This window comes from Ursus maritimus, unplaced genomic scaffold, assembly GCF_017311325.1.
Source record: "Ursus maritimus isolate PB19 unplaced genomic scaffold, ASM1731132v1 scaffold_20, whole genome shotgun sequence".
Classification (NCBI taxonomy): domain Eukaryota; kingdom Metazoa; phylum Chordata; class Mammalia; order Carnivora; family Ursidae; genus Ursus; species Ursus maritimus.
The window spans coordinates 39038723-39049975 of record NW_024424453.1 but is presented as its reverse complement, the minus strand read 5'-3'; positions in this window follow the sequence as shown (position 1 = coordinate 39049975).

Sequence of the window (11253 nt, the reverse complement as noted above, 5' to 3'; positions counted from 1 at the left end):
GGGCTTCAACAACAGAAATTCATTTCTCACAGTCTGGCGGCTGGAAGTCCAAGATCAAGGTGTGGGCAGGTTTGGTTTCTCCCGAGGCCTCTCTCCCTGGCTTGTCAGTGATGACCTTCTCCCCACATGGTCTTTCCTCTGTGTGCACAGGTCTCTGCTGTGTGTCCTCATCTCCTCTTACAAAGACACTGATCAGATTGGATTAGGGCCCACCCACAGGCATTATTTGAACGAATCGTTTTTTTAAAAAAAAATTTAAAAAGATTTTTATTTATTTGACAGAGAGGGAGAGCACAAGCAGGGGGAGCAGCAGGCGAGGGAGAAGCAGGCTCCCCGTTGAACAAGGACCCCGATGTGGGACTCGATCCCAGGACCCTGGGATCATGATCTGAGCTGAAGTCAGACGCTTAATCCACTGAGCCCCCCAAGGGCCCCTCCCCCTTTTTTTTGAAAGACAAGCTCTCCAAACGCAGTCACAGTCTGAGGTACTGAGGTTGAGGGCTTCAGCATGTGACTTTAGGAGGGACACAAGTCAGCCCATAACAATGGCGTAACATCAAGTCGAAAGGATTGCTTTGCACATTAAAGAAATGAGGCACAGGACAGGTTTGTGGCATGTCTGCACATAACAGGTGCTCAGTAAATGCTACCTTCTTTCCGTCCTCTTGAAAACCCTTCGAAATTGTAACAAATGACAAGTTTAGTTAGTCCTCAGCTGGGGGGAGCCATTTGAAGGGAATTTGGAGAATTGATGGGAATCCTTGCCAGCTGGAAAAGAGAGAAACTCCCTCTCCGGGGCTTGCCAAACGTAGTGGTTCTCAAACTCAGACAAGCATCTGAATCCCCCGGAGGGCTTATTAATACCCAGAGTGCAGAGACAGTAGGTCTTAGATGGAGGATGGGCATTTCCAACAAGTTCCCAGGTGATGCTGCTGGTAGGGGTTGGGGGGACAACATGTTGAGAACGGCAAGTCTAGAATATTCCTTGTGCATCAGAAGCTATGGATCACAAAGAATGGGTAGGGATGAGGGAGGGAAGGCTCCAGGCAACAATGCCTTCCTTACCTCGGTGTCCTGGGCTGCATTCTGAGACGTCCCAAGTGATGACCCCAAGTCTACGCCCTATGTTTCCACTGTCCCCCAAGGACAGGACTGAGGAAGATTTTCCAAGCGCTTTACAAGAAGTTAACCTGGCTCAGCTCCTGTGCCCTCCTTTGCTGTCTCGGTTCCTTCTTCTACTTGGTCCATGCTGGCTGCAGCCCCGAAGAAGTCAGCCAGCTGCGCTCCCCAGGCTGCTACAGGCTTAAGGAGAAGACAGGTTCACAGGGAGGAGCTGGCCCCTTCACAAAGCAACAGCTCCCGCGGGAGGGAACAAAGCCCAGGCCTCTAGAAATGTCAGCTTTTTCCACAGAGTCAACTGGATGATGTGAGAAGGGAAGGATTTTCTCCTTCTCATTTAAGTAGTTTTTATATGTCTAAAGATGTTTTATGGAAACAGAAATTGTACCTGATAAAGTGCCAGCATTAATCCATTTGATGTGTTTAAGGGAAGCATTTTCACAGCAACAGATCATGTTAATGTAATGCTGATGGATAAGAAATGGCAGAGGATGATTTCAAAAGATTTTTTTTAACACGATGAGAAAAAAGAGTGACTTCCCATTTTATTTTTCTCTGTGAGTAAGTGTATCTTTAATCCTAATAGTATTTGCTGAAATAGAGTTTTGGCTAAAATCCAAAGGGAGCTTTCAGAGCTGGGCAATTTCTTTTTACATCTGCTTCACTGATTCAGCTATCAGACAAGCAATTCAGTTCAATAAACATTTATTGAGCCCCTACTGTGTGTCAGGCACTCTACTGCCTTCTAAGGAGCTCACAGGTGAGGCAGGAACCCAACAGATGGCAATGATGTGCGACAGCTGGGCAAATTCCCCCCTTCTACTTTCAATTCATTAATTGTTTTATTAAATAAATCATTACTGAGGGCCCTGGTCTCCATCATGCTCCACAATAAGGAAGCACACCATCGACTTAACTCCTACTAAAACCTTGACAATTTTTATATTTTTAAAGGCATGTCTATCCCCATTAAGTCTCTGAACATCATCTTCACCGATGGAAGCACAGAATTACATTTGCAAAGGTGTTCCAGATGCATGTTAAAATTTAAGGGGGTTCTGGTTTAGAATACTTGGATGTATTTTGATTTTTTTTTTAAAGCAACAAGTTATTTATTACTAATGACAGTTAAAACATGGTTGTCAAGGGGAGCCTGGGTGGCTCAGTCGTTAAGCGCCTGCCTTCGGCTCAGGGCGTGATCCTGGCATTCTGGGATTGAGCCCCACATCGGGCTCCTCCGCTGGGAGCCTGCTTCTTCCTCTCCCACTCCCCCTGCTTGTGTTCCCTCTCTCGCTGGCTGTCTCTCTGTCAAATAAATAAAATATTTAAGGAGAAGGGTTTTATTAAAAACACAACAAAACACGGCTGTCAAAAGACTGGCTTGTTCGAGGTACTCAAGGGTCTTCGATGGCATCCTCACTCACTTGCACTATAGCACGCTCACTGGGGACAGCCCACAGCCCTGAGTGCACTTGCAGGAGGGCAAGATCCAGACTCTCATCCATCATGGGTGGTTTGGACAGAAAAACTGGCCGAGGCGAAGCTGACCTAGAAGGGATAAGGGTGTGTTCCAGGCTAGGGCTCTCAAAGTTGGACTTGCGGTCATGTCTAAAAGCAGGGCTAGGGCTCTAACTTAGTCAAGTTACACCAATAAACGTTGAAAAGCAGCCAGTAGAATGGAGAGGAAAGGGGGAGTGAATGAGAAGAGAAAGGGGAGAATGGAGAGGAGGAGGGGACAGAGAAAGGTCACAGTGGAAATAATTTGTTTCATCTTCCTTTGGGATTGAACTCCATATTGGCAGAAAAGCCACTTTCTAGAGACACAGCCCGCAAAGGTTGGGTTTCAATGGACTCCCCTTCATAGTGGGGTATGTGCACATTTATGTCCAGTGAAAAATGTTTCCAATCTTTTAAGTAGTCCCTACACCCAACATGGGGCTCTAACTTATGACCCCAAGATCAAGAGTCACATGCTCCACTGACTGAGCCAGCCAGGCGCCCTTTTCCAATTTTTTTTTTCCTTAAGATTTTATTTTATTTTTGAGAGAGAGAGAAAGAGAGAGAGTGAGTGACAGAGCACGAGCAGGGAGAGCAGCAGAGGAAGCAGGCTCAATCCTAGGACCCTGAGCCGAAGGCAGGCTCAATCCACGACCTGAGCCGAAGGCAGACGCCCAACCGACTGAGCCACACAGGCACCCCAGCCCTTTTCCAATCTTTATGAAACAGAGTCATTATTTTTGAATTAACACTGGGGGCTTTTGAGAGTTACCAGACAGCAGGGATGTGTTTGGTTAAGAAAGCCTATTGAATCATCCTTCCATTTTCTAGTGACCCTTCAATCACTCCAGGAGCCTAGGCCAGAGCTACCATATGGTGTTTTGAAAAGAAAGAATTGCCATCCTGAAGACCCAGAATGGAATGGCCCTAGGAAGCTCTGATCCTACGCCCTTAGGTATGTATAGGGTGGGTGGCTCATTCCCCTTTTCTCCTTTTTCTCTTCCTTTAGTCATTCCCAGCCCCAGTCCCACCCCCACCCAACCCATTCAAGTGCTAGGTGATTTCCTTCCTGTTTTGTGAATAGTTATGTTGCTAGATGCTGTGGGCACAATGGGTCCGATCTGTGGGGAACACAGAACTGCCAGCTAGGGTGTTCTCCTCACTGGACTCCTGGGTTGGGAGGGGGCCAGTGGCTGAGCATTGCAGAGGGAAGGGCAGGAGCCCAGGCCAGGGGCGCCAGCAGGTTCCGGGACTGCACAGAACGCAGTGGTTTGGAATGGAGCAGGTAAAGCCGGAGCCTGGGCTGACTGTGTCCTAGAAGAAGCAGCGGGAAGAACGGGAGGGTTTACTCAAGGATTGAATTTGATTTTGCATTTCAGAAAGAGCGTTCTGGTTCTGTTTTGGAGACAGGATGGGAGAGAGGCCATTCAGAAGGAGGAAGTCCAGGACAGGTTTTGAGAGACTTGTCAGAGGTTGAATGTGCTCCCATTTCCACGAATGTTGTATGTTTAAAAGGCCCCCTAGGCGAGGGGCGCCTGGGTGGCACAGCAGTTAAGCGTCTGCCTTCCGCTCAGGGCGTGATCCTGGCGTTATGGGATCGAGCCCCACATCAGGCTCCTCCGCTATGAGCCTGCTTCTTCCTCTCCCACTCCCCCTGCTTGTGTTCTCTCTCTCGCTGGCTGTCTCTCTGTCAAATAAATAAATAAAATCTTAAAAAAAAAAAAAAAAGGCCCCCTAGGCGAGAGTGGTGCTCCCTGCACAGAGAGGAGTCCCTCATGATGGAATCCTGTGCACCCGGAGAGATGTTTGCCAGCCTGGCCGCCCTCCCTGCTGCTGAAACCATACTGGAGACTACTGTTTCATCGGGAAGAGCAGCAGTGAGGAAAGGGGGTGGGGAGGACATCGGTTAGGAGTGGAGACTGGGAGGCGGGGTTAGAGAAGCACGGACAGAGACCCTGGGAGTGTGTTGGGCAGTGGTGCCCAACCAGCCACACAGCAGACTCGCGGGGGGAATGCCTGATGCCCACACCTCAGCCCAGACCAAGTAGATAAACATTTCTAGGACAGAGATGGCCATCAACATTTTTCATGCTTCCACGAGGATTCTGATGTGCAGCCAAGACTGAGAGCCACTGCCCTAAAACCCGTGATCCTCAAAGTATGGTCCATGGACCAGCAGCATTACCGTCACCTGGGAGCTGATCAGGCCTGAACCAGAATCTGTATTTTACCGAGATCCCATTACCATGTATGACGGTTATCACACTGACTGCACATTAGAATCTTTTGGGGAGCTTTCAAGAAAACATCTCAGTGCCTGGGTCCCACCTCTGCAAATTCTGATATGATGGGTCTGGTGTGTGGGCTGGGCAACTGGACTCTTTAAACCTCCCCAGATGATTTCCAAGGGCAACCAGGGTGGAGAAGCGGTGTGAAGTCCAGCAATTTTACCAGCGCTCTCCGTGGCCTCAAAACGAAGACAGGAGGGTGGAGCTGAGGACTCCATAAACATAGACCCTTATAACTAAATGCAAAGTTATGTAGGACTCTGCTTGCCATGTAGGACCCCATTCAGGGCACACAGCCTTATGCGCCTAAGTGTGTGCGTCTGTGCAGCAGACGCTTGGCATGGGCTTGGCAGCAAAAGATCAACGAAGGAGGCCGAGGGGCAGGCAGCCCCCAAAACCGCCCCCAGGGGATCTTGCTTTTGTTCAGGCCCTGGTTTCCTCCCCTTGTGCCCCCGCTGGACCCGGTGACCAGCTTCTAACAAAGAGAACATGGCATAGTGATGGGATGTCACTTCTGATATTAGGTTACAAGAAGACTGACTTCCGTCTCGCCTTCTCAGAGCCCTCCCTGTGAGGAAAGCAAGCTTCCACGTTGTGAGTGGTCCCATGCGAGGCCCATCAGGGCAAGGAACGGATATCTCTGGACAACAGCAAGGTCCTGAGTCATAGGGGTGAGCCGGGCCACAGCCCCTCCCAGCCAAGCCTGGAGGTGACTGCAGCCTTGTGAGAGAGCCAGATCCCTTGTGTGATCTAAGCTCAAAAGCCACACAGCATCATCTCCACTGGGTCCCTCTGCTTAGAGCAGTCCAGAAGCCACCAGGTCAAGGGGAGGGAAACAGATCCTACCTCTCAGTGGGAGGAATGTCGGTCTCATTGTAAGAGCATTTGGGATGGGATATATGTATGTGTGTGTGTGTGTGTGTGTGTGTGTACATTTATATTTATAAATACATGTATATACATGTATGTGTATACCACTGCATGGCTCTAAACCCCCTGAGGAACTCTTCAGATTACAATCAGGGTCCGTGTGCAAGATGGAACAGCTCCCGCACAGAAGCCCCTTCCACCAGCACTGATCAGTTCTGATCAGAGCCTTCTGTCTTATATTTCTATAGTTTATCCATTTTTGCAAAATGCAATCAGTCACCATGTATTAGCGCCCCTATGATCACTCCTATCATGGCCGGAGCAGCATCCCCACCACTGGGGCCTGGGGAGGCGTGAGGAGCAGTATTCCTGGCATCAGCCTTTGGAGCAAGACAGATCTGACTGGAATCCCAGGACGACCCCAGACACTGGTTCAACCTTATTAACAGCAATCTCTTGGAGTCTGTTTCCTGATTTGTAAACATGGGGATTATAATACCTACCAGTGGGGTTGTTGCAAGCATGCAGGGAATCTATGAAGCCTCTAGTTCATGATCAGAGTAAAATAACGGCAGGGTCATCTAGGAAGTGCCCTTCCTTTGACCAAGCTGGGAGGAGAGCTTGGGCCAAACAGTCCCGGCTCTCCCAAAGGCTGCCCAGGAAATGCCTGAAGCCTCCTGGGGCCTGGGCTAACTGTGAGTCTGAAGGGTTAAGGTCTGAATTCAGAAGCAAAGGGTGGAGGGGAAGGCCAGGCGGGAGGTGGGCCGGGCTGGGCTGGGGCTGGGCACTATTAGCATGCAGCTGGTAAATGCTGCCCACTGATCCAGGCTCAGCTGTTCTTCCTCCCAGAGCCAAAGGAGAAGGATGAAAAACAGCGGGCAGAACTGTTGGTGGAAGGGGTCTCTCTGTGGGAGCTGTTCCATCTCGCACAGCCCTGATTTAAATCCGAGGAGGAGCCCCTGGAGGGGGGTTTGTGAGCCATGCAATGCTAATTAACTCCATTGTTATATTTTGTTTTCAACATTAAGAGTCCCTCTAGTATTGGAGCACTTCTTGCTCTTGCAAAAATTTTAAATCTTGCTCCTGTGTACAAAAGTCTATGCCAATATCTGGGGCAGAGGGGTCTGGAAGCAGAACCTGCAGAATTTTCTGGGTGAAGATTTGGGTGGAGACTGGTTTCAGTCAAGTGAGAAGTTGATAACACACCGTAACCAGAATCTTCTTTCAATTTTTCATTCAATTTAAACCACTCTTCAGCTTCAACTTATATTTTAATGGCTAAGGCTTTTTTTTAAAAAGAAAGAGAGGGGGGGAAAAAGCCCAACAAACCAATGAACTAAACCTGAGAGAATGGAAGCCACGTGAAGGGGCTGATTAGTTTATGCCACATTCCCTGCAAAAGCAATTCCAGAAAATTCAAGCTCTCTCTGCCAAATGCCTGGACTGTCTGGGAGCCAAGAAGGAAAGGAGGGACCAGATGTGAGAAATCTTGGCAGGGAGCCCTGGTTGGTTGGGCAGAACCAATTTTCCCAACTTGATCTGATCCCAGAGAGGATCGGGTGATTCAAAAGCTAGTCAGGAAGACAATTGTTCCAGGGCCTTCTGGGTTACTCATAACTCATGCCCTGACTCACCAGGCTGACTCTCCAGGGAGGGGGGGTAGAGGGAAGGAGAGGGAGGGAGGGAGAGGGAGGGAGAGAAAGGGGGGAGAGAGAGAGAGAGAGAGAGAGAGAGAGAGAGGCAGGCAGGCAGGCAGGCTCAGGGTGAGCCCGAGGAACTGGCCGCCCAGCCAGGGGCAAACCCAGAGCCCAATCTAGACAACAGGGGCTGTGAAATCTCAATTTCCGTCTACAGGGCAAAAGATGTGTGCGGTTTATGAGGCTGGTGGTGACCCCCCTCCCAGGCCCCCACGACTGAGTTGAGAGGGAGCCCAAGCATTACAATAACTGACTGGGTATAGCTCGGCTGTTCCTGATCCGGACAGCGGGGAGTTCATTGCGCGTAGGAAATAAGAGCACGGCCAGGGTAGCTCTGTGACGAAGGGTGACAGTGAGACGCTTTAGACCTGTGCTGTACGGTAGTCACCAGCCCAAGAAGTCCTTGAGCACCTGAAATACGGCCAGTCCCAATTGAGACGCACCAGATTCCAAAGACTTAGTATGAAAACACAAGAACTATTTCATAATTCTGTTGATACATGCTGAAAGGATATATTTTTTGGATATACTGGGTTAATTATTAAAAATAATTTTGTTTTTCTTTCCTGTTTTTAATGTGGCTACTAGAAAAGTTAAAATTATGTATGTGACTCATATCTGTGGCTCACGTTTTGTTTTCTGGGAAGTGCTCACTGCTTTGGACACGTTCAAGTTTCATCTCTCCTAAGGCAGAGCGATGAAGAACCTGGGCTCTGGACCCTGAGTGTTGAGGCTGAAATCCCCAATCTGCTATATTTGGGTGCAAGACTTGGTTAAGTCACATCAAGTCCCTGTGCTTTGGTTTCCCCGTGTCTAGATTGGGGCTGCTACTAGGATATAGGCAGGTAAAGCTTGAATAAAACAGACCTGAAGCACAGAGAACAGCCTCTGGCACTTAATTTAAGCATTTAATACATAGTTGCCTTATTACCTACTCTTCAAAGTTTCTCATAACATCAAGAGGCAGACGGGGTGGGGGGGGTGGGTTGGGGGAGAGTCGGGGCATGAGTGTGTTGCTCTTGGAATCCATCTTCGACCCACTCACTGGTCCCTCTCTATTAACCAGTGAGAAGAAGCACCCTCCTCACATCGATTTCAAATTTGGAAACTGCAGTCAGAGAGGCTGACTTTCTTGGTAAGGCAGAATAAGTCAGCCAGCTCAGAATGGACACTTGAAGTTCTACCTTGAAACGGGAGGTGTGGGTTCAGGTGCAAAGAAGAATATCTGTCTCAGTAGCAGAAGACCTGGTCTAATTCCGGCTGTTTGACCCTAATGAGATTCTTAACCTGTCTGGGTCTTGGAATCCTCACCTCTACCCAAAGCTCTCTGGGAACCCTTCCAGTTCTCTTACATCAGTTAGAGAGTCGACAAGGTTTTCATGAGCACCTACTATGTACCTGTCACTGTGGGAACTTCAAGGATTCTGTATGGCGCTTCCAGTCCATGAGAGAAGACATGTAGCAATTAATGACATAGATGCAATTTAAATATATAATATATATATTTATTTGACCAGTCTGTGTGGTCAAACACTAGTTGAGATGTTGCTGTGAGAGAATTTGTAGATGTGATTAACATGTGATTAACATTAACATTAACATTTACAATCAGTGGACTCTTAGTAAAGCAGATGACCCATCATAATGTAGGTGGGCCTCACCCAGTCAGTTGAAGGCCTTAAGAGCAAAAACAGGTTTTCCGGAGAAGAAAAAACTTGGTCTCAAGACTTTAACATAGAAGTCCTGTTGGAAGGGCCATGCTTACTCTGAAAACTCTAGAGAAGAATCCATGCCTTTCTTTTAGTTTCTGGAATTGCTGGCAATCCTTCTATTCCTTAGCTGGTATACACTTTACTCCAGTCTCTACCTCTATTGTCATATGGCATTCTCCCTGTGTGTCTGTCTCATCTGTACTTAGAAAGACACCAGTCATACTGGATTAGGGTTCATTCTACTTCAGCATCTCAACTGGATTATGTCTGTAAGGACTCTACTTCCAAAAAAGATCACATTCACAAGCACTAGGGGTTAGGGCTTGAACATGTCTTTTTGGGGCACACAATTTAGCCCACCACATAGCGTATCAACTTTTTAGGTAAAATCATACCCCATATTTAAGGACACATTTACCATTCTCCAGCAGTCACTGTTTAAAAACAACAGAAATACACTGATTTAGGGACTCGAACATCATTTAACTTATTTGACTCAACAATGTCTAGAAGGTGGACTTCTGATAAAAATTGTAATTGATCCCTATTTTAGCTGAACTTCATTTTAATGAATATTAAAACAAAGCTTTTGCAATTTTAGTCTGTCACTGAGCAAACTGTCCTCTTGTTTCTGAATCATCAGCATTGTAAGTGACTCGATGCAGCACCAGCCAGGTCTGGGGTTGCTAATTAGCCCGGAGTCATGTTCCCTGTAAACCCCTAGGGCCTTGGTTGGAAACTAAACAGTAGAAGGATGCCTCAAAGTTTCCTTCCATTCTGAGAGGGAGCGAGAGTTTTATCTGTTTATTCCCGGGTAGTATGTACTCTGTTTCTAGCTCCCTCATGGCAGTAAGGTCACCCACCTGAGGAGGGGATTTTTAGTATCTTTTTAAAAACTTATCTTCAATCTGCTTGAACAATTTTATTAGAGCATAAAATAAAGTTTTCTTTTCCCATATCACAAACCAAGTTTGTGTTTTGTTGATGCGAACCTAAATACATCTCACATTATGCTCACGATTACTGTCATTGGCTATCAGCTTTAGCCACAATTACAGGTAGGAAAACGAGTTAGAGCTGTAATTTGCTGTTGGTTACTCAGCCAGTGAGTGGTGAAACTAGCATTGAACATGGGTCTACAGGACTTTATTCCTCACCCAATCATTTGATTTTACTGCCTCTTCCTCTATGCTCAAGGTCTCAACTGGTGGCTCACGGACCTAGCCCATTCAGTAGAGGAGTCTTGGGCAGTGGATTTTTTTTATTTGAAAAATTTTTGGCAAGCTCTTTACTTTCTAGTTCATTTTTTAAGAAGATTTTTAAGGGCACCTGGGTGGCTCAGTCGGTTAAACATCTGACTCTTGATTTCAGCTCAGGTCATAATCTCATGGGTTGAGAGATGGAGCCCTGAATTGGGCTCTGTGCTCAGAAGGAGTCTGCTTGAAGAAGATTCTCTGCCTCTGCTCCTCCCCCCAACTCGCTCTCCTCTCTCTAAAATAAATAAGTAAATCTTAAAAAAAAATAAAGATTTTTAAAGTAATCTCCACACCCAATGTGGGACTTGAACTCACAACCCTGAGATCAAGAGCCCCATGCTCTACCAACTGAGCCAGACCCTTCTGGTTCATTCTAATTCCTATTTTCTTACACTGTTACTTTATACATTTATGCTTCACTCAAGAGTACATCTGATTTTGCCTCTGTCTATTTCTACATGCTAATGCAAGTTTAATGCTTTTCCCCCGTTTGTATTGAGGCTTTGTTGAATGTGAAGCACTACATATTTCCACTTGAATTCTGTAAGTTGTGACAACCATCATCACTATAGTTACAGCCACTCCTGATTTATAGATATATTCACTGATGAGAAGGTATTTTCATTTTGTCACAGATGCCATGCCTATTTTTATCTGAATAATCTGTCATACAACCATCTACTTACCTAGCTAGATTTTAAAGGACAGGACAGGACAGGACAGACACTTGGGGAATATCTAGCCTATGTTTGGATTAAGTAGCTAGTATCCCACACAAGTGGGACTTTTACATACAAAAATACATAACCTGTGA